The 23,926-nt window shown below is 39.4% G+C and overlaps 1 protein-coding gene across 3 annotated transcripts in view; it reads left to right on the top strand.

Annotated features, from left to right (window-relative positions):
* The first annotated feature begins 5,505 nt into the window (after positions 1-5,505).
* Positions 5,506-23,926, top strand: part of LOC307181038 (zinc finger X-chromosomal protein-like) — a 55,002-nt gene continuing 36,581 nt past the window's right edge. The window contains exons 1-2 of one of the 3 annotated variants that reach the window (XM_079911795.1): positions 5,506-5,864; positions 8,544-8,679. The gene's annotated coding sequence lies outside the window, so the exon portion shown is untranslated. Of the gene's footprint in view, positions 5,865-6,382; positions 8,680-23,926 lie in introns of those variants that run through there. The other 2 variants (XM_079911797.1, XM_079911796.1) reach the window with 2 other exon arrangements.

The following is a 23,926-nucleotide window of genomic DNA, read 5'->3' as shown; positions in this document are numbered from 1 at the left end:
ATTCGGAAGCTGCCAGAAGTTATCAGCAGTCTAAAATTTCCTCTTTGCAAAACGAGATTTTTAAGATTAACTGAGGCAAGAAAATGATAAAGACAGATAAAATGGTTTCCAAAGCCTCAGGCTTCTCTTCCTTGGCTTCTTTGTCTCAGGCTCTGCCTCCGTGCCATCTTCCTCCTTTTCTTGTACCTATGCCTCCCCTATACCCTCAAATCCTCTATACTAATTCTATTAACCAAACTTCCTTTTTCCCTGAAACTCTCCCCACCCCCTTTTCCTCTGTACCCATCGGAACTTGTCCCTTTAAAATTAAGCCTTCTAAGGATCCAGAAGCTAAACCCTTAATTTCTTATTCTCACTGGACTAAAGCTGAACTGCAAGCCATAGTCAAAGATTTTCCTAACATAACCAAAGACTCTCATAGATTTGTTAACAAAATTAATATATTCATTCAAACTTACCAACCTAGTTTCTCTGATTTATATCAGCTGATAATGTGCTGTGAAGGGCATGCCCAGCCTCAGATGAAAACCCCTAATTGGGAAAGTCCTCAAAGGTCTCTAGAATTACAACTGGGAGATGAGCCCACTAACTTATTATATGATCACGCTCAGACGGTCATCAGGCAACTTCATGGAGAAATTCCTAGGGCTTTTCCAAAGCCTGCTGGTTGTAACGAAATTCAGGCTCGCACACAAAATCTGATGAACCTGTTCATGACTATTACAATTGACTTCAAATAATTGTTGAATTCTTGTTCTTCCTTTAAATGTTGATTCCCCTGGGTAGCTTTTAACTCTTGTTTACTAATGGACTAAATAAGGATTGTTTTCCCCTTGTGGTTAAAAGGACCAGGATGGAATGGGAAACTATGTCCACGCAGATTTAGTTAATCTGGTAAACCAGCTCTCTCACCTTCTAGGTAAGCCACCTAAAAGGAACACTGCTGAAATTCTTCATCTTCAACTCCAGCAAATGAAGTCTCCTAAATGAAAAAAAAAAAAAAAAAAAAAAAAAAAAATCCCTCTAGTTTCTACTGTTTTTGCCAAGAGGCAGAGATTGAAAAAGAGATTGTTAATTTAGGCATTCAGGCACCTTGACCCAGTAACCAGCCTTTCACGTCCTCCCAGTTCTCAGTGATGGAGCTCTGAGGAACTACAGGGGCTCTTCCCACTCCTCCCTGTTAAGCAGCTTGGGGAAGCAGTTCTCCTCACTCAGGATGAACCTGCTTCCGGCCCTAACTGGCACTGGAGCCACACTCTTGGTGCTCTACCCCTCTACTACCAAGAGCCCCTGCCTTGGATCACTGAAATCTTTCAGAGTGGGATCTCTAACGAACCTCAAGAGGTTCCTGTCTCTGAACCTATGCCCTTTTGTTCGGGAGCTTTGAGAGACACACACCCTTTTCTCACTGCTTCCTCCACCGCTTTTCATGTATTAGGCAGAGACTTCTTACAGGAGCATCATGCTGGAATTGCTCCTCCCCAAAATGGAAACTAATTCTAGAATTGACAGTAGTCATCAAAGTCATCAACCAGGTGAATTAAATGACCCTTTGACATCTTTTATGTGTTGCGTCTCTGTCAGTACGAGAGCACATTCTGGAAAAGCTGATCATTTGTCCCTATTGAATCAGCTACCACCTTCGTATGGGCAAAATCTCCAGCTGGTATTGGCAAAATTCACAGCCACCCCTCCCATCAAGATTCTCATAGGGCTTCCCTGGTGGCACAGTGGTTGAGAGTCCGCCTGCCAATGCAGGGGACACGGGTTCCTGGCCCGGTCCGGGAGGATCCCACATGCTGCGGAGCGGCTGGGCCCGTGAGCTGTGGCCACTAAGCCTGCGCGTCCAGAGCCTGTGCTCCGCAACGGGAGAGGCCACAACAGTGAGAGGGCTGCATACCACAAAAAAAAAAAAAAAAAAAAAGATTCTCATAGATCCCCTCAAAACCTCTTACCAGAATTACTCAATATCCTGTAAGGCCAAGTGTTGCTATTACAAATAACCATGTTTTCATAGAGCAATATTTTCACAGTGCACTCTCTGAAGATGAAGACCTTAAGCATCACACCTTGCAACTTAGAGATTTTGTGTCTTGGAAAAGATACCTTCAGAAAGATTATTTTCAACTCAGTGGAGGGACCTTTATCAGGTACAGCTAAACAACCGTGTGGCATCAATCTCCAGGGAAAGACTCTTGGATTCACGTGGCACACCTAAAAATAAAAAGCACTGAACGCTGACTGGACCTGTGCATTATCTGGTGACCTTAAACTAAAGATTTCTTGGAATAGAAGTAGAAAACATCTGATGAGACAGCTTTCCGAAGACATCCAGACCAGGACTGATGAAAATTTGTCACCAAACCTCTGATGATGACATACTGCTTTAGATGGTCTGCAGTGTCTATGCTCTATGTAACATATGAACTTTAGATAAAAGACCCCTGAGAGTTCTCCTTCCTACCCCTGCCTATTGCTTGAATATGACCTCAGTACGTTTCCAATCTGTACACATTCCGACTGATGTGAGAAAATACACCCAGGAAAGGTCCTTCCTGACCCTGAGGGACAAAACTGCTGAAACTAGAAAAGCTGACTTTTGATCAGTGATGCTTTCAGAAAAAAATCTTGATCAAAGGGGAAAATGAAAAATTTTAATAAACAGAAACCTCTGTATAATGAAGTTGAGAGACTGGAATGGGAAGCTCTCATGCTCTGCAAAAATAGTAGACCCCAGCAGGAAGAAGAAAGAGTCCTCTTCTTCCCTGGCAAGAACTCAGCCAATGAAAGCCCATGGGCTCTCTGTTTACTACAGCCCTCATAACTTCCTTTTCCCCTCTATAGAAGTGTTCTCCTTTGCTTATTGTCCTGGAACTTGTGTGTGGCTCACCCATGGTTGCAGACTGTGAATAGCAATTCTATGCTGATCTCAAAACCCCTCCCCTTTTTTCCTGAAGAAATAACTGGGTTTGTTATAGGTCAACACTGGAGAACACTGACTAATACAGATTATGGGTACTGAGAAGTGGGATGCTGCAATAACAAATCCCTAAAAATGTGGAAGCTTCTTTTTTTTTTTTTTTTTTTTTCGTGCGGTACGCGGGCCTCCCACTATTGTGGCCTCTCCCGCTGCGAAGCACTGGCTCCGGACGCGCAGGTCCAGCGGCCATGGCCCACGGGCCCAGCCGCTCCGCGGCACGTGGGATCCTTCCAGACCGGGGCACGAACCCGCGTTTCCCGCTTTGGCAGGCGGACTCTCAACCACTGCCAGTCTTTCTAAATTTTCCTTTCTTGTATTTCTTTGTGAAAGTGAAAGCACTTCTGAAGGTTTTTATTGTCAGGCGCAGTTTCTTATATGGAGTTCCCCAAAGGCAAGAACCAAGCACATCTTCGTCACTCTGTGTCCAGAATTCTGTAGGCCCCTCCCCTAATACTAAAACAATGATCAATAATTTTAATACAAGATAGAATGTAGGAGATCCTTTAAAACTCACGGTGATGTTAGGTGTACTAAAGGTCTTACTGTAACTACTTTAATATTTTATAATGTTAAACAATTTCACATCTCTATTCATACTTCTTCATTTTATCATAAGTATCTTGTATTTTTACATGTATTTCTGGTAAAATGATTTGTCATACAGTGGTATTTCTTTACTGCTATCCATAAATGTATTTGAAATACAAATGACTTTGCATTTTAAAAAAGCTAATGTAATATAGTTGACTTCATATGTATAGTCATCTATTAAATAATCTTTCTTGAATTCTAATAATGGTCTATCTAACAAATATAATTAGGCCATCACTTGTATCCTATCAAAGGCTAACAATCTTTTAATGTATGAAATATTAAAAGGCTATTATAAAAATAACACTGTCTAAACTACTACTTAACTCTGAAATTAGGAAACATCTTTTTCTTTTTACTGTGGCCACTGTTTTCTTAAGTGCTTTATACTGATGGTCCTACTAGTATTTTTTATAATCATGGGAGATCTAACAAGAATACTGACATTATCTTCTTGTGTTCTGATTATGTTAACTACAGTTGAAAGGATGATGTCAGACCCCATTCTTAGCATACCATAACATTAAACAAGGCCTTTGGAAAATATTTAAACACTGGTTGTCATTATTTTGAAATTATGTTAATTATATTTGAAGTTAAGCTAGTTCTTTTTCACCTGAAAAAATATTTTTCTTCACCTTTCTGTGAAAATATATTCTATCACAGCCTTTTGTAGTTTTCTATAAACAATAATGACATGTTGTCTTTTGTGATTTCTGAAAGGATATTTAGTCACTCAGAAAAAACAAAAACAAAACTAAGCTATGGACTTGAATGGAAAACTATCACCCAGAGACTTTCCCAGAGATTTCTAACTGTACCTCTGTTTTTCCTTTTACAAAGCATTTCATGATTTTAATGTATGTGAGGCAAGGACGAGTTGCATTCTGGGAGTTTTGACAATATGTATGATAGAAAACTTAAATATTTAGCCTCTACATTTAAAGAGATTTCTCCACCTGTATTCTGTTGGCTCTGTTATTTTTGTATTCCTTGTTATTTAAAATGTCTTTATCGTTTAGGTCCATACTGAGGAAATACAGCATGTCGGATTCCAGATTAATATAGAGAAAGGCAACATTTTTTCACTTTTTACTACCATCTTTCGAAGTTTGGACCCCAAGTTCAGTATGGAAAGATAGCAGAGAAATTTAAAGTAATAAAAACAGAAAATACATGGTTTCGGAGCTGATAAATGTCTGTTTAATCAAATTTTTCCCTTTCAGGCCTTTTTAACGTTTAAAGAGCTGTTTATGTAGCTTGCTTTAAAAAAAAAAATCCATAGCCAATTCTGCCAGTATATATGTATATTTATTAAAGAATACTGAAATACAAAAAAAAGCGTTATTTATGAAACAAATACACAAGACTTACATTTCAATAGGTTCAGAAATCCTCAAACACAAGGCACATAGAAAATTAACGAAACGTTAAAAATTGTTCATTGAAATGTGCAAAATCGCTTTCAAAGTTTAATCCTTTCCCACATTACATTCATATCAGGTTCTCTAACTTTTAAAAATGAAAATATTTGGTAGTTTTAGAACAAGCCGCCTGCTCCTCTTGCCCACAAACCATTCAGAGTGGCAAGTCTATTTTCATTTTATTTCAATTTTTTTTTTTTTTTTCTTTTTAAGCGAAGGAAGGGTACGGCGGGGGTTGCTAAATTTTCTAGCTACAAGGATGAAGAAAACACATTTTCTGCAGGCTTGGGTCTTGACAGCTTGCAAACAACTCGAGCAAGTACCTGGGCCACGACCCGCACCGAGACGCGGTACGTCTCTGGGCAGAACCCAGTCCGCCCAGGTGCGGACCTCCTGTCTTTCCGCGGGGTTGGCGGACCGCGGCCCTGCGTGGGTTTTACGGCCGAGGCGGCGGCAGTGGCGCGTGTGCGGCGGAGGCGGCGGCGGCAGCGGCGGCGGCGGCGGGCGGGAGCGCGGAGGAGGAGGAAGGAACGTTGTCAGTCAGGCCGCCGGAGACCCCGCCGCAGCACGGCAACTATACTCTCAGGTCGAAAGGCCTGAGTGGCTTCGACACGAGGCGCCGAGGGACCAACCGGGCCGAAGAGGGGACTTCACCCTTCCGTATTTTCTTGGGTTTCTGTCCCAGGCGGTGACGTGACGTGCTGACGGCGGGCCCGTGCCGGGGAGCTGGGCCGCTTTTTGTCAGCTCCGAGCTCGGCCCCTCCTCCCTCCCTCCGCCCGCCCCACCAGCCGGAGCCCGGCCCAGTGCTCCAGAGAAAGGCCGGCCTGCGGCACCCGCCACCGTCGCCGAGCGCCCGCACCCGGGTCTGGTGAGTCTGGGACGCGGCCGCGGCTGCGGGGCCTAGAGCGAGTGGGACGGCCTGGTCTCGGCCTGGTCGGCGGCCCGTGTGGCGCTCTTACGCGCTAGGCGGGTCGGTGTGGCGTGCGGCGGCGAGCAGGCCCCAAGGAGGCCGCAGTTAGGCCCGGGAAGGAGCCCGGCTGCCCCGAGCAGCGGCGGAGGCGCGCTCTGTTACCGGGCGGGATCTGGGGGAGGGTCTCCCTGTGGCCCGGGAGGCGGCCGAGGGGCATCGGGTTGGCGCCGCGGCCGGCCCGGGCACCGCGCGCGAGTGAGGCCTGGCAAGGAGGCGAGGGCTGTAGCCGGGAGGTGAAGGCCGCTGGCCGGCCTGCCCGATTTTCGCTATGTAAATATAGACGGGGTGGGGGGGGCGAGGGGGGACAAGATGGCGGCGGATTTACGCCTGCTGCAGGGGATGGCTGGGAGGGGGAGCCGCCATCTTGAAGGTGGCTTTTGAAGGCGAAATTCCGCTACAGCCCGTGAGGTGGGGTCGGAGAGCAGACGGCGGCGGCTCGGGTGGCGGGTACCGGCGGCCCGGCACGGCAGCGTGTACGCGCGGAGGGGGCGTGCTCGCTGCCTACAACGGCCGTGGTCCTTCCAGTCGTGATGAGCCCTCGGGCTCCAGGCGCTCGGCGGCAGCGCCTCTTTCCTGCTCTGCCTACCGCAGCTTGCTGGCTGGCTGCAGTTTCCGCTGTATTTTAGCCGAGCTGCTGGCAATCACGACCTCGCGCCTTACCCCCGCCCTTGAAGCCACTCTAGGGTGGTTAGGGCCGATGACCGCCTAGGCACCTGAGCTCACGAAGGCAAATGAGAATCTAGGAAATTTTATTTTTACTTAAGTAAAGTCATACATGCACCTTGACGTGCCTATCTTTAGGTTTTCCACCAGTTGCCTCCCTGAGTATCTCAGTAATAAAAAATGAATTTGATGGGAAAAAAGTGCTCGTAACTCTTTTTTGTGCCGCAGGATACAGATACTTCGAAAGCGATTAAAAGTCTGAAGTCTTCTTTTCCTTAGCTGAAAAAATTTTGTTGGAAACTTGCGTTTAAGCGACTAGTGATAATTTTACACAGTATATAGTAAGAGTTGGAAATGGGGTTTTCTTACTGAAGTACGATAAAGTGATGCATTATTTACGAGTTTTTGTACCGTGCTGCTGTTTAGATTTTGTCTTATTTGAAAAGTCTTAAGGTACAGTCCCATTCTTTACAGTACTTTACATTGTATATTATTCAAGTTTATTGGTGAACTCTTTAAGCCTGTGTGAGCTTTGCGTTGTACTAGTAAAGATTGAAAAAGTTCCGAAAATCGGATGATGCCTGCAAGAAGTTCACTGCTAAGGTTTCATAGGAATGCGAGGTCTTCATTTGGAGCATTCGGAAAGGGTCCCTGAAGTAGGAGGAATTCTAGGAAGGTACTTACTGAAAATTTGTGGGACTTCATTAGGTGGAGATAGAAGTAGGGAAAGGGCATATTTTAAGTTTGAAGCTTCTTCAGAAGACAGTACATATTTAAAGTTTGACTAGAGTGGATGTATAGGTAGCGGCATACTGGAAATTGAGACTAGAAAAGGTAGATTCTGAGGTAGACTGATGGAACACCTAAGCTGTGCTTCGTATTTATTTAGCAGTTCTGGCTCCAACCATTGGGGAGAACTTTTAAAGTTGAGAAATAATGAAAACTAGTAGTAAGTTGATCAGTGTTTTCTTTACTAGAAAAATTATCGAGTATTGCTGCTTCTTGAATGACTCATGTGTTCTTGACAGCTGCTCCTTTTTTCTTTTCTTTTTTTAAATAAATTTATTTAATAAAGACTGCGTTGGGTCTTTGGTGGTGCGCCCAGGCTTTCTCTAGTTGCAGTGAGCTCCCCACTCCCTTCTCTTCCTTGCAGTGCACAGGCTTCTCACTGCAGCAGCTTCTCATTGCAGAGCATGGGCTCTAGGCACGCGGGTTTCAGTAGTTGAGGCACTTGGGATTCAGTAGCTGTGTGGCTCCTGGGCTCTAGAGCACAGGCTCAGTAGTTGTGGCGCACAGGCTTAGTTGCTCCATGGCATGTGGGATCCTCCCTGGATCAGGGATGGAACCCGTATCCTCTGCGTTGGCAGGCGGATTCTGAACCACTGCACCACCAGGGTAGCCTGACAGCTGCTCCTTTTTTTCTATCCTAAGTTCTAACATCAAGTAACGTTTTGCTCAAAATTATTATATTTCCTCTAGTGAACAAAATTTTAGTTAACCATGGTACAACATTACAGGAATAATTTAGGAAGTAGGTTTGAAAAAACAGAAGAGTAATTCCTAAAAATACAATAAATAACCTTGACATGGCCTTGTGCAAACCTCCTTCCCCCGGTGAAGGCAACCGCATCGTGAAAATAATTTTATTACTCTTCTCTGAACCAAGCTTTAAACTTTGTTTTTTCATTTATGAATGTCCTAGATGCAGGTTTCAGAAAGCATGTGTTTCCTAATCTTTCAACACGTGATGCTCCATGAGAAAGATTATCACATTTATCATGAATGGCCATGTTTAGAAAACTTAGAAACTGGACTGAAGGAGACAGATGGGAAGCAAGTTGCTAATGCAGCCTAGTTGTTGAGGTGTGAAGGATGAACATAAACTGTAGAAATAGTTGCTTTATATCTTGACAGCTGGGAAACAGAAAGAACTCTGAGAAGATAGAATGGTATGCTGCATAGTACAGCAGAAGCAGATGTTCCAGTACAGCAACAAAGGATGTTCAAGATAATGATTATATTAAACTCAAATGTATAATTAAGAAGACAGGTAAGTGTATGACTTTAAAGCATTTCTATCAGAAATGGTTAAATATATGATGTTTTTTGCTTGAAGGGGTAGATTCTGATGACAGGTATTAGCCAGCTGTTTTAATTTATGTGTATTTTTCAAATAGAGGCAGTTTTTTTTTTTTAAAAAGCATACAGCACTTTTTGTAAATGGTTTCTCTGATCCTATTTAATTTGTATTCTCACAGAATAATCTTTGTGTTATTTGTATTTGAGCACATTGTGGCAATTACAAACTTTAAAAAAAAATTCTCATGTCAACTCCAGTCTTTCAAATTTTTTTTGAAGTCTTTTTATTCTTTTACTTAACTGAGAAAGGTAGATGGTCATTTGATGTAAATGATTGTTCTCTTTAGCTTCATGCTTTTGCTCTGTTTCTACCTAGGCTTTCTTCCATTTCTTTTACTGCAGTGCTCTCCTTCCAAGCCCAGGTGCTCTGCTTAACCTCTTCCCAGACACTCTGCTGGCTCATTTCTCTCTCCTTAAAATTTTCTTAGGTTCTCTAATCTTCTAAAAATCATCAGTCCTTTTCTTTCCCCCCCACTTATTTCTAAATTCATTATTTCCCAAATAACGAGACTATTCCACAGTACAATTGGTATGTCACATAAAAGTGTTTTGTGTTTCAGAGACTCTGTGCCTTCTGTCTCTGCTGTGGTTCTTTTTAAAACCTCATGTGGAATCTCCCTTGACGTCAGTCCTCTATCCTGTTTTCTCCAGTCTTCTCTGGCTTCGCTGTCTCCTCTTGTCTGAGATTCTCACCTAGCATTTCTCGTTGCCTGCTGAACAACTCATTTGCCTTCCTGACACTCCATACTCAATATGGCTAAAATAAAATGTATCTGATACATATTAAGTGCCCAATAATATGAGCTGAAAAAGCAGTTTCTTCATAGAATCCCTAAAACAACTCCTGCTTGTTGATTTCTTTCTGTTTGTGACTTTATTTTCCCAGGCTTTTCTTTTCGTGTCCCATAGAACAATACAGACATCTTTAACTTACCATTGAAGCTGTTGTATTCTATTAGTTTATATTTTGTTTTCTTGAGGTCCTAACTGTAGAGACAGTTTCTCATCCTGCCTTGTCCCCTTAGCAAAATGATCTGGCGCATGGGCATCATTTCCAATAAATATTATTTGAATGACTGAATGCAGAGATGTATATGGAGTTGAATAACTTTCCAATTGGAATTAGCTTAAACAGTTACTGTGTTATGGACAAGGGTATAAATATTAAGGCATACTGTGTCCACATTATAAAGGTACAAAGTCCAAATGGGAGCTCAGGATAACCTTCCCTGCCTGCTTTATTCTCCTCTTTTTCATATTCTTCACCCGATAGGAATATGGACAGTCCATTCTTATTATTTTTCAGTACAACATTTTATAAAATTATGCAGGAGTTCTGACGTGGAAAAGTTTGAGAAACTCCTAGTCTAATTTCATAGTAGACTTGTATTTTAATAAGTAAATAGGCCGTGGCTTATTTATTCATTAATAGTTACAGTTAAGTTTTAAGTTGTTTGAATTTTCAAAACAGTGCTGCTCTCTTTGTACATAACTCTTCTCTCTTGGGTTTATGATATAAATGGAATTGGTACACTGAAGTGTATATATATGCATTGTCAGCTCTACTGGGAATTGCCAAGTTCTTTCCACAGTGGTTGTATTTAGTTGATACTAAATTGTGAGTCTCTGTTTCTTCATAGCACTGCCAAAGACTTAACAGTTTAATTTCTTCCAGTTTCCAGGGATTAGATGTTTTCTGATTGTCGCTTTAACTTTGCGTCAGTCAGAATACTAGTGAGGTGGAGCCTTTTTTTCCCACATGTAAGTGAAATCATACAGTATTCGTCTTTCTCTGACTAATTTTACTTAGTCTCATATCCTCTAGGTTCATGCATGTTGTCACAAATGGCAATATTTCATTCTGTTTTATGGTTAACATTCCACACCTTTATTCATCTGTATGGTGCAGTTAGGTTGCTTTTATACCTTGGTGATTGTAAACAGTCCTGCAGTAATGAACATTGGGATGCATGTTTTTCTCTAATTAGTGTTTTTATTTTGATAAATACCTAGGAGTGTAATTGCTGGATCATATGGTAGTTCTATTTTTAATTTTTTGAGGAATCTTCATACTGTTTTCCACAGTATGTTTTCCACAGTATGTTTTCCACATACTGTTTTCCACAGTGGCTGCACCAATTTACATTCCCACCAACAGTGCATGAGGGTTCCCTTTTCTCCACATCCTTTTGCCAATACTTGTGATTTGTTGTCTTTTGGATACTACTCATTCTGATTGATGTGATGTGATCCCTCATTGTGGTTTTGATTTGTATTTCCTTAATAATTAGTGATGTTGAGCATCTTTTCATGTGTCTGTTGGCCATCTGTATGTGTTTTTTGGAAAAATGTCTATTCAGATTCTCTGCCTATTTTTTTAAATTAATTAATTAATTTATTTATTTTTGGCTGTGTTGAGTCTTCGTTTCTGTGCGAGGGCTTTCTCTAGTTGTGGCAAGCGGGGGCCACTCTTTGTCATGGTGCGCGGGCCTCTCTTGTTGCGGAGCACAGACTCCAGATGGGCAGGCTCAGTAGTTGTGGCTCACGGGCCTAGTTGCTCCACGGCATGTGGGATCTTCCCAGACCAGGGCTCGAACCCATGTCCTCTGCATTAGCAGGCAGATTCTCAACCACTGCGCCACCAGGGAAGCCCCTCTGCCTATTTTTTAATTGGGTTGTTTGTGGGGTTTTGTTTTGTTTTGTTTGTTTGATGTTGTGTGACTTCTTTTTACATTTGGATATTAACGCTCTATTGGATATATCCTTTGCAAATATCTTCTCCCATTCATTGGGGGCCTTTTCGTTTTGTTGGTATTTTCCTTCCCTGTGCAAAAGCTTTTTAGTTTGAAGTAGTACCACATCTGTTTATTTTTATTTCCCTTGAGGAGGGAAATAAAAGAAGAGAAATAAAATTTCTCTTTTTTATGTGTGTAAAAAAAAATACTACTAATGTCAAAGGGTTTGCTGCCTGTGTTTTCTTCTAGAATTTTTATTGTTTCAGGTCTTACATTTAAGTCTTCAATATGTATTGAGTTTATTTTTGTGCATGGTGGAAGAGAGTAGTCCAGCTTGATTCTTCTGCATGTAGCTATCCACTTTTCTCAACAGCTTTTATTAAAGAGGCTCTCTTTTCCACATTGTATTATTTTTGCATCCCTTGTTACAGATTAATTACGTGCAAGTATGGGCAGTTCCTTTGTACATAACTTGTTTATAATATTATGTCTTTGTCTTTAACTTTTACCATTTTAATTACACTGTATCTTGATGTGTTCTTCTTTGGGTTAATCCTGTATGGGACTTGCTGTGCTTCCTGGACTTGGATGTCTGTGTCCTTTCCCATTTTAGGGAAGTTTTTGGCTATTATGTCTTCAGATATGATCTCTGCCTCTTTTCCTAATCTCTTCTCCTTCTGGGACTCCTGTAATGTGAATATCAGTACACTTGAAGTTGTCCCAGAGGTCTCTTAAACGATCCTCATTTCTGTTTATTCTTTTTCTTTTTTCTGTTCAGCCTCAGCAGTTTCCACTAGTCTGTCTAGTCACTGATATGTTCTTCTGTATCATCTAATCTACTGTTGATTCTTTCTAGTGTGTTTTTCATTTCAGTTATTGTATTATCTCTATTTGGTTGTTTTTTGTCTTCTACCTCTGTTAAAAACTTCTAACTTCTCACTCTGGGAATCCATTCTCCTCCCAAATTCTTTGACTATCTTTATGATCATTGTCTTGAACTCTTTATTGAGTAGATTGCCTATCTCTACTTCATTTAGTTCCTCTGGGGTTTTATTTCTGTACATACGGCAGCTGGCTGTGGAGTATTAGTGGGTCTTAGGGCTATTGCTGACCCACTAGTGGGCAGAGCTGAGTGCTGGGGTCTCTAACTGCAGGGCCAAAGGTGTCCTGGAGTTGGTGTTAGCCAGCTGGTGGGCAGGGCCTGAGATGTGAAGTCCCATGAGGTTCCCAGGCTGGGTGGTCCCATGCTAGTGCCAGTGCACTTGTGTGTGTGGTTGATTCCCAGGGCAGCTATGGGCTGAAGGCCCTCAAGATTAGCTGGCCTCCTTGTGGCTGGGGCTGTGTCCCTTCCTGGCTAGTTGCTTGGACTTCCTGATACTGGTGCTGACAGACTGGTGGCTGGGCCAGGTCCCAGTGCTAATAAGCTAGAGGGAGGGCTCCAGAGTGATGCTTGCCAGCACCAGTGTCCACATGGTAGAACAAAGCTCCCAAGAATGGCTGCCTCCAGTGACTGCATCCCCAGGGTGAGCTCCATTTGTCTCTTCTTTTCCAGGAGACTCTCCAAGATCAGGTATCAGTATATGGATCTAACCTGGGTGTCTTTCAAATCACAGCTTCTGTATGTGCCCTTTAAGAATGGAGTCTAGGGCTTCACTGGTGGCGCAGTGGTTGAGAGTCTGCCTGCCGATGCAGGGACACGGATTCGTGTCCCGGTCCGGGAAGATCCCACATGCTGCAGAGCAGCTGGGCCCGTGAGCCATGGCCACTGAGCCTGCGCGTCCGGAGCCTGTGCTCCGCAACGGGAAAGGCCACAACAGTGAGAGGCCTGCGTACTGCAAAAAAAAAAAAAAAAAAAGAATGGAGTCTATTTCCCGCATTCTTCTAGGTCTCCTCAGAGTAAGCCCCACTGGGTTTCAAAGTCAGACATACTGGGAACTTGTCCTCCCAGTGCAAGACCCCCAGGCTGAGGAGCCTACTGAGGTGCTCCAATTCTTTACTCCTTGGGAAGAATCTCTACAATTGTGATTATCATCCCATTTGTGGGTCACCTACCCAGGGATATGCATAGACCTTGACTGTACTGCATATCCACCACTTCTGTCTCTTTGTGGTTCCTTCTTTGTATCTTTTCTACTAGTCTCTGGTTTTTCTCAACAATACTTGCTCTGTAGATATAATTTTGGTGTGTGTGTGAGAGGAGGTGAGCTCAGGGTCTTCCAACTCCTCAAAATCTTAGTAAGTATTCTCTTATTCTTTGTAGAATTGTTTTAGTTGTCTTTTTCCTTTAACTTTTTTTAGACTCTTTATTTCAGTTGGAAAAATTATTAGATTTTTGTATTTGCATCAAGTTTATACAATATATGGACAATATATGGACATACATATATGCCTTTGATGAACATGGTTTATTTCTGTAGGCTTATTAAAGTCCTTTTATAACATTTTCTCCATCATCATTATCGTCTTTGCCATTGTCATCAAACACTTATTGTGTGCCAGCACTGTTCTTCAGACAGTACTAATATAATAACTTCTAAAATCTCCCTACCATAATTACACATTTCATTTATTTATTTATTTTTGGCTGTGCTGCGTGACTAGTGGGATCTTAGTTTCCCAACCAGGAATTGAACCCTGGCCCTTGGCAGTGAGAGCTCCGAGCCCTAATCACTGGACAACCAGGGAATTCCCAATACACATTTTCTTGTATCCTAAGTTTGCTTTGAAACTTTGAAACCCCAGGGATTGAAACCCATAATCTTAGTGGAGGTAGAATTTTAATTTTACCATCTGGCCCCAGAGTCTACACCTATACCATACTATATATTGCTTTTCATATATGCATTGTTAACTGTATTGTGTTACGTTGTGTAACTTTTGTGGCCATAGTGAATAGCAGTTTTTTAAAAGTAACAATTTCAGTTTATAATTTATAACAGACTCTGTTGACATGCAGAAATCGACTATGCAAACTTTCAATATTAAATGTATGACCATACTGCATAGATTCTGAGGTGCACTTTCCTCCTTATAGGTCAGTATCTCTGAAATTGAAATGTATTTATCACAGCCTGCAGTATTCAGGAACTACTCATTTTGTATCCCTCCACATGAGTTACAGTCATTATTGGTTACTACATACATTGCTAATACTTATCAGACAGTACTCCTGAAAGTAGAATAAATTGCTCTTGGAAGAGTTGAAAGAAGTTAAACAGCAGTCAGAGCCTGGGTTGTTTGATTCATATTTCAGTCATAGGATACGTGGTCATACATTGAGAGTCTTTTTATCACAAAATTTCCAACTTTGAACAGAAGCTGCTTAACTTACTTTAGCAAAAATGAAATAATGACTTTAGTCAAAAAATAAAGTGCTGGCATCAAAGTTTGAGAAGTAAGTGTCATTGACTTGTAAGAAAATTCTACAGATGATAATTAAGAGATGCTTCATCAACACCTTGTTGTTGGGAGAAAACTGTAGTTAGACATGGACATTGAACAGCTTTGAGCAGAAAAGTGAGCCACAGTAGCACCCTGAATGTGATGTGAAGAAGTTTTAATATTCTAAATGCATTTCTTTTGGTTATTTTTCACACACATGCCAACTCCAGTATGTATTTTACAGTTATAAATGATGACGAATTATATCATTTTATTGAGCAGTAGTTTTTCTTAGTGGTATGTAAAATAATGGTTCATCTAATAATTAAGAGCATCTTCAGAGTCCATGAAATCCAGTAGTGATACTAGTTAGTGGACTTTTTGCATTTTCTGTGTAATTGTGTTTTCTGTTAATAATGATGTTAGATTCAGTTTTTAATGGTATAGGTACTTGAAAGAGTGTTTCCAGTGTTTTTTTCTTTAAATATTGATACTGCAGTGTTCTCTTAGGTAAATATTCTTTAAATTCTCTTCCTTTAGAGTTTAGAAGTTTTTATCATAAAGAGGAGTTGAATTTGGGGGATGCTTTCGCCTGCATCTGTTGATTTTTTTTTTCCTTTGATCCATTAATGTGCTGAATTTTATTAATGGATTTCCTAACTTTAAATTCTCTTTGAATTTTCTGTATAGTTAGTATTTACATTTCCATATCATTGAGCTGTAATTTGTCCCTTATTTCTCAAGATCTTTTTAAACACTAGCTTACAAACTAATTCTTTCTACTTCTCTTCTTCCAGTTATTCAACTTAAATGTTAAATATTGCTTAACTTGATTTCAGGTAATGAACTTTAATCAGTATGCTTACCTTCTTTTTAAACTTCCATTTGAAGGTAGGGTTTGCTGACTAGAAGAAAAAAAAAAGGAAGTTTAAAATTCACTGTGCCAGGTAATAAAAAGATTAGCTGAGGGATGGATAAGGGGGAAAAAAAAGATGGTTAGGACTTTACTTAAGATAGAATGAAAGTTAACTTTAAAATATTAGAGGAAAACTAGATAGATTTAAAAGGATAACAGTGAGAGGTTTTTTAAAAATACAATTTTTAAAGTATTAATTAAATTTTTTTTTTGAGAATTTTTATATGGAAGAAGGCTAGACTATGGAAAACTAGAATAAGTTTTTTGTTGTTGTTTTTTTGCCACCCTTTGTGGCATGTGGGATCTTAGTCCCCAACCAGGCATCGAACCGATGCCTCCTGCAGTGGAAGCATGGAGAGTCTTAACCGTTGGACCACCAAGAAAGTCCCTAGAATAAAGAATTTTTAATATATAGTGATGAAACAGCTTGATATTTTATCTCTTGTGAATGAAATTTAAAAATTTGCAATTATATTTGTTTCATCTTTTAAAAACTAGATTTAGTTCTAATTTTAACAGTGCACTAATTCTCCAAATGAAGAGAATAAATAGAGGTGGATTGTATTTTGGCATGATTTTCTGACATAATTGTGAGCCATCATTATATGGCATTTTCACTTCATACTGGAATTGCAATATGAAAATTGTATGTCAGTTTTCTAAGACCTTTGCTAGGCTTAATCTTGTGGATATTTTTGTTTCTCTAGCTGTTAATTAGTCTTCCTATAGATTTTAATTTAAGTCAGTGGCCATGACTGTGACTGAGCATATCTTTTTCATTTTCACCAACTTTTTTACATCTTTTGTGCTTTACATTTTCACTTTAAATATAATTACTTTGTATTTAGCTTGTATTATTATTATGTTTAAAGAATTGATCTGTCATACTAATCAACAAAGATAATGTGTTTTGAGTGGAAAGCAGAGTTTACAGTTACGTGGAAGAAATGTTTTGAGTTCATTAGTTGAGTGAACTCCAAGCAGTTTTCTTGTTCACCCGTATTGTTAAACTATTGTATATTTTTAAACATATACAATATAGTCATTTTAATGAACAACATTTAAAAAAATTATATATAAACAACAGTTCTGTGGGGTGTGCACATTATCACTTCAGTGCCAGTGGCACATTAAATACGTTCATTCTTAAGACTTTTGCTTCTCCTGCAACCATTAGATCTGCTGAGATTTGGGTAATGAACATTCAAACAACTTAAATAGGCTTCAGAAGATACTGTGAAATAATTGAAACTGGAGAATAAGAGTCTTAGAAGGATTAAAAAAGTAAAATAGATAACATGTTTATGAGAAATGAGTAAAGTCCCTTTGTGTCCTTGAGCACATTTCTTAGCTTTCAAAGCTTCAATGTCATTAATTGGAAAATGGGGCTGGTAATATCTACCCCTAGTTCAGGTAAAGATAAAATGAGATAATTTATGCAAAGACTTTAGTACAGTTTCTGAGATCTAGCAAATTATCTGCAAATGACAGCTTTTTAAAGGATGGAAACAGAATAGATTAAAATAAGCATGAATACAAATTAAAAAGTGTACACACTGGACTTTCCTGACTTTGTTAGCTAACAAAGTAGAAATAATGGTAGACTAACATCTAGTACTTTAATAAAACAATGTAAGATCTTTTTCACAAACATATTAAATTTAAGGATTCATAAATTAAAGAAGAGTAGTAGATTGGAAAAAGTTAATATTTTAAGGATGTCAGTTCTTCCCAAATTGGTCAGTATAAATTAACAGAATCCCAGTCAATCCCCTTTAAAGAGAGGTTTAAATATATGCCAATAAGGACGAATATACAACACACATATACTGATAGGTCTTTAAAAAGTCAGTGAGATAAAACTCAGCTGAGAGATGTATAAAACTCATAAGCAACATATTAACAAAACCCAAACGTTCATTTTTCAGTAAAATTACAAATTTTAAAAATACTAATTTCCAGTGCTCATTGGGTTTTAGGGAAGTGTAGGTACTTTTACATTACTGGTAAAAGCATAAAAATTGTTAGGAGAGTTTTGTGGAGAGCGTCTTAACAGTATCGGGGTTTTTTCTGTTTTGTTTTTGCTGTGCCATGTGGCTTGTGGGATCTTAGTTGCCTGACCAGGGATCAAACCTGGCCCTGGCAGTGAAAACTCCAAATCCTAACCGCCAGACGGCGAGGATATTCCTTCAAATTTTTATGTGTACAAAACAGTCTGACTCACGTGACCTTCTTTACAGTTTTCCTATAGAATATCCACCAAAATGTAAACGACACAGCAAAAAACCAAAATGTGCTGTCACAGTGTTGCATACTAAAATACTGAGAGAGATGCAAGCAGTATTCATGTCTCATTTTGAACTTCGCTAAATTAAGTAAGAGCCTACTCATAACCAACTGAATCTGCTTAAAGGGCAAATTATGGAATTTACCATACTTTTTAAAAATCTAGCAGGAAATGGAGCATCTCTTAATAATTCTTACCTGCTGAGGAAAAGTAGCCCTCTTGAGGAACATTAATCATAATGGTGGTAAGATGTAGAGGTAGTTTATTTAAAATGCATTATTACCTTATCTGATATCGATTGTGTTGGCCTCAAGTATTAAACACATTCACTCATGTGAATAACCATTACCCTGATTTTTTAAATGACATTATGAGTAACAGAGAAGCCTCACTCCTGTCACCTTCCCAGTCAATTATTCCTCCCTTTGCAAGAAAGAACCACTATTCTGACTTCTGTTACCATTGATTTGGTTTTTATTTTTGTGTGTTGGGCTTTCCAGAGCAACATTATGCCTGGAAAAGTTATCCATGAAATTACTTATAGCAGTTAATTCATTCTTATTGTGTATAATAATGAGTTGTATAAATATTCCATCATTATCCATTCTGATATTAACTTCAGAGAGTACTGTTGGAGAATGTACATTTATTGGATTGGCCAAAAAGGTCATTTCGGTTTTTCTGTAAAATCTTAACAGAAAAGTCGGCACGAACTTTTTAGCCTACCTAGTACATGCTTTGGTGCTGGTAGTAAACAGTAATTTGCTAGGATTTTAATTGAATACAGAGGTTAATTTAGGGGAAATTGACATTACAGAGGCAGTGTTTTCTAGAGCAACAGAATTCTCCCTTTGTCTTTTAAGAAGAATCTCACTAGAGTTTTCAGTTAACATAGCCAATCATGTATTTAAGTGGTAAAAAATCTATTGTCTTTAATAGTACTAATTTTGTACTATTCTACTTTTCTGAACTGGTTATGATGATAATATTTCTGTTGGTTTTTTGGATTTCTTGGATATATAAGGTATAAATCAGAAATTTGACTATAATCATGCATTTACTTATCTTACCTAACTGAATTGGTTAGCAGTTTCCAGTATTAAAATACAATATGTTAAAAGGCATCTTAATCTTCTGACCTTTGTGAGAATGTAGTGTTTCACCCCTAAATTCAAGGTATGCAGTTTTACTTTAAAGTAATGCAAATATCATTCCTCTTTATTATGTGAGCTGATTTTGTGTAATAGAAACCCTTTGTAGCAGGTTAGACTGATTTTGAAATTCTGAAGTGCATAATTATACACTTGTGCACACATTTTTATTGTGTTAAGACATATCTCTTTTTCTACTGAGTGAATATTTTTTTTTTTTTTTTTTTTTTTTTTGCGGTAACTGGGCCTCTCACTGTTGTGGCCTCTCCCGTTGCGGAGCACAGGCTCCGGGCGCACAGGGTCAGCGGCCATGGCTCACAGGCCTAGCCGCTCCGCGGCATGTGGGATCTTCCCGGACCGGGGCACGAACCCGTGTCCCCTGCATCGGCAGGCAGACTCTTAACCACTGCGCCACCAGGGAAGCCCTGAGTGAATATTTTTAAGTAAAAAATCAATATTGAATTTCAACTTTTTGACATCTTTAAGAGTATCGTCGTTTTTTACTTGCAGCCCATTGATATGGACTAATTGGCTCCATCCTGATTTCTTACTTTGTTAAGGGATGTGTTTGTGTGTTTCTCTTTCAGATTATGGATCATATTTGCAAATACTTGAACTGGTGTCATAAGTAATAGAGTTTGGGAGTGGTTTGATTTATTTTATCAGGTTTTGGTTTTGGAGATTTGTTGACTTTGCCAAAGGAATTGTAAAATGCTCTAAAATAATTCATAAAACTTTAGAATTATTTGTTTTTGGAACTTGTGAAAAAATTCACCTATGAAAGAATTTGGGTTTCAAGCTGTTTGAAATGTTAACATTAGACAGGTTATTGTATTTACTTTTACGATTGCTTGAGTTTTCTATCTCCGGTTAATACTGGTAAATTTTAAAAAATTAATAATTTTTGGCTGTATTGGGTCTTTGTTGCTGCACATGGTCTTTCTCTAGTTGCGGCGAGCGGGGGCTACTCTTGGTTGTGGTGTGTGGGCTTCTGATTGTGGTGGTTTCTCGTTGTGGAGCACGGGCTCTAGGTGGGTGGGGTTCAGTGGTTGTGGTGCACGGGCTCAGTAGTTGTGGCTTGCAGGCTTGTGGGATCCAACTCGCAGGCAAGTTGCTCCATGACATGTGGGATCTTCCCGGACCAGGGCTCGAACCTGTGTCCCCTATATTGGCAGGTGAATTCTTAACCACTGTGCCACCCAGGGAAGTCCCTAGAGGCTATTTTCATCTCCTAGGATCAGGAAATACGGGGCTGAGAGTGAATAATGATCATGGGAATAAGAGAAAGGAACAGATAATTGAGTAGTTGGAAGGGAAAGAATAGGAAAGATCAGACATCCCAACTGACAGGGAAGGAAGAAAAGGTCATAGTGATCACTTCTGGAGGAAGCTGGGTTTTATCCAAATGAAATATTCAGTAGATAGTGTGGTGGAAGAATTAGGTCCAAGCCTAGTCTGAGTATGTGGATTTGGGGAATTATCATTCTGCATATGGTAGTTGAAACCATAGGAATAAAGAGAAAGTAGAAGACATGGCTGATTGCACAACCTTGGGCAAGACAGTAAAGGCTGAGGAGTGACACAGTAACCAGAACTTGGGAGAGTGGGAAGAAAACTAGGGTGTCACTTAAAGACTGAGAAACAAGAGAATTTCAAAACTGAGGGTATTCTCTCTCAAACGCTAATGGGGTGAATGAGAAAAAGGGTTATTCTTTAACCTACGGTTAACCCTACCATTCGTTGAAATATCATTGACATATAACATTATGTAAGTTTAAGGTGTACAGTGCAATGATATGTTGCCAGTATGCATTGTGAATTGGTTGTAAACACCTCTGCCTCATCACGTATTTACATTTTCTGTGTGTGGTGAGAACATTAAATTTTGACACCTTAGCTGCTTTGAAGTATGTAATACAGTATTGATAACTGAAGTCACCATTTGGTATATTAGATCCCCAGAACTTATACCTGAAGTTTGTACTCTTAGACCAGCATGTTCTCATTTCCCCAAACTCTCCTGCTCCTGATCCTACTCTTTATTTCATTGTATTTATAGATGGGCATACCTGCTCTTACTGTATTTTGCTTATTGCACTTCACAGATACTGAGGTTTTTACAAAATGAAGATTCTGGCAACGATGTGTCAAGCAAGTCTGTTGGAATCATTTTTCCAACAGCATTTTGTCATTTCGTGTCTCCGTGTCACATTTTGGTAGTTCTCTCAATATTTTAAACTTTTTTGTTATTATTATATTTGTTATGATAACCTGTGATCTTTGATGTTACTATTGTAATTGTTTGGCGGCACCAGGAACTGCACCCATATAAGACAATGAACTTAATAAATGTTGTGTGTGTTTTGACTGCTTCACCTCTGGGCCATTCCCCATTCTGTACCTTTTCTCAGGTCTCCCTATTCCCTGGGACACAACAATATGTAATAAAAGTAGACCGGCATGAAAAGATGCTCAACATTGCTAATTACTAGAGAAAGACAAATTAAAACTACAATGAAGTGTCACCTCACACCGGTCAGAATGACTGTCGTCAAAAAGTCTACAAACAATAAATGCTGAAGATGGTGTGGAGAAAAGGGAACCCTACTACATACTTGGTGGGAATGTAAATTGGTGCAGCCAGTGTGAAGAACAGTATGGAGATTCCTTAAAAAACTACAAATAGAGCTGCCATATGATCCAGCAGTCCCACTCCTAGCTTCCAAAGGAAGCTCTTAATTCCAAAAGATACATGCACCCCACTGTTCATAGGAGCACTGTTTACAGTAGTCAACACATGGAAGCAACCTAAATGTCCATCAACACAAACATGGATAAAGAAGATGCAGTGTATGTACACCAATGGAATATTATTCAGCCATAAAAAAGAATGAAATAATGCCATTTGCAGCAACATGGAGAGACCTGTATACATCATCATACTAAGTGAAGTCAGACAGAGAAAAACAAGTATCGTATGATACCACTTATGTGTGGAATCTAAAAAATAATACAAATGAGTTTATTTACAAACCAAAGCAGACATAGAAAACAAACATGGTTACCAAATCAGGGGTGGGCAGTGGTAAATTAGGAGAATGGGATTAACATGTACATACCACTATATGTAAAACAGATAAAAAGGATTTACTGTATAGCATAGGAAATTATATTCAATATCTTATAATAACATAATGGAAAAGAATATGATAAATAATATGTATACATATTCAGTTATGTACACTGGAAAGTAACACAGAATTGTAAGTCAACTATAATTCAATTAAAAAAAAAGGAAAGGAAAAAAAATTAGGAGTGAGAAGAAGAGTCACTTGATGAAGTGAACTTTATTGTTTTATTTTAAGAAATTGCCACAGCCCTCCTGCAGCCACCACACTGATCAGTCAGCAGCTATGAAGATCAAAGCGCAAGACCCTCTATGAGCAAAGATTAGGACTAGCTGAAGCCTCATATGATGGTTATTGTTTTTCAGCAGTGAAGTATTTTTAAATTAAGATATGTATTTTTTTAAGATATAATGCTGTTACATACTTAATAGACTACTGTACAGCATAAACGTAACTTTTGTATGCAGTGGGAAGCCAAAAAATTCATGTGACTTCCTTTATTGTGGGGCTCGGGACCTGAACCCAAAATACCTCCACGATATGCCTATAACACATTTTCTTTACTCATTCATCACTAAGCTTGTTTCCATATCTGGGCTATTGCAAATAGTATAGCAGTCTCTGCCTTATCTGAAGTTTCACTTTCTAGGGGTTTTAGTTACCCTGGTCAACTGTGGTTGGAAAATATTAAATGGGAAATTCTGGAAATGAACAGCTCTTAACTTTTAGATTGCATGCCATTCTGAATAGCATGTTGAAGCCTCTTGCCATCTGGCTCTGTCTCAGCTGGGACATGAATTATCCCTTTGATCCATGTATCCTGCCCCTTAGTCATTTAGTAGTTTCCTTGGTTTTCAGATCTACTGTCATGGTTTCACAGTGCCTGTTCTCAGGTAACACTTGTTTTACCTAATAATGACCCCAAAGCACAAGAGTAGTGATGCTGGCAATTTGGAAATGCCAAAGACAAGCATGAAGTGCTTACTTAAGGGAAAAGGTAGCAATTTGGGAATGTGAAAAAGAAGCCATAAAATGCTTCAGGGGAGAAGGTGAAAGTTCTGGACACAATAAGGAAAGAAAAAAATTGCTTAGGTTGCTAAGATTTACATTAAGAATGAATATTCTATCCATGTATAAAATATCCTATCCAGGAAAAAAAAGTTCCTCGTGGTTTTACTGTCACACGTCAGACTGCAAAAGTTACAGCCACAATGCATGATAAATGCTTAAAAAGGTATTGAATTCGTACAATAAAATGTTCTGAGAGACCGCATTCACATAACTTTGTTTACAATACATTGTAATCATTCTGTTTTATTAATACTTAACTGTTGTTAATCTCTCACCGTGTCTGAAAGTTACACTTTATCATAGGTATGTACTTACAGGAAAAAATATAGAATGTATAGCTTTGGTACTGTCTACAATTTCAGGTATCCAGTGGGGTCTTGGAACCTGTCCTGGTGGCTAAGAGGGTAACTACTGTTTTTTAGTGAACATGGCACTGCAGATATCTTTTTGACATAGTGATTTTATTTCATTAGGATATATACCCAGAAC

This window comes from Stenella coeruleoalba (assembly GCF_951394435.1).
Source record: "Stenella coeruleoalba genome assembly, chromosome: Y".
Lineage (NCBI taxonomy): Eukaryota > Metazoa > Chordata > Mammalia > Artiodactyla > Delphinidae > Stenella > Stenella coeruleoalba.
Note: the sequence above shows the minus strand (reverse complement) of the source record. Positions and strands in the feature narration are given on the sequence as shown.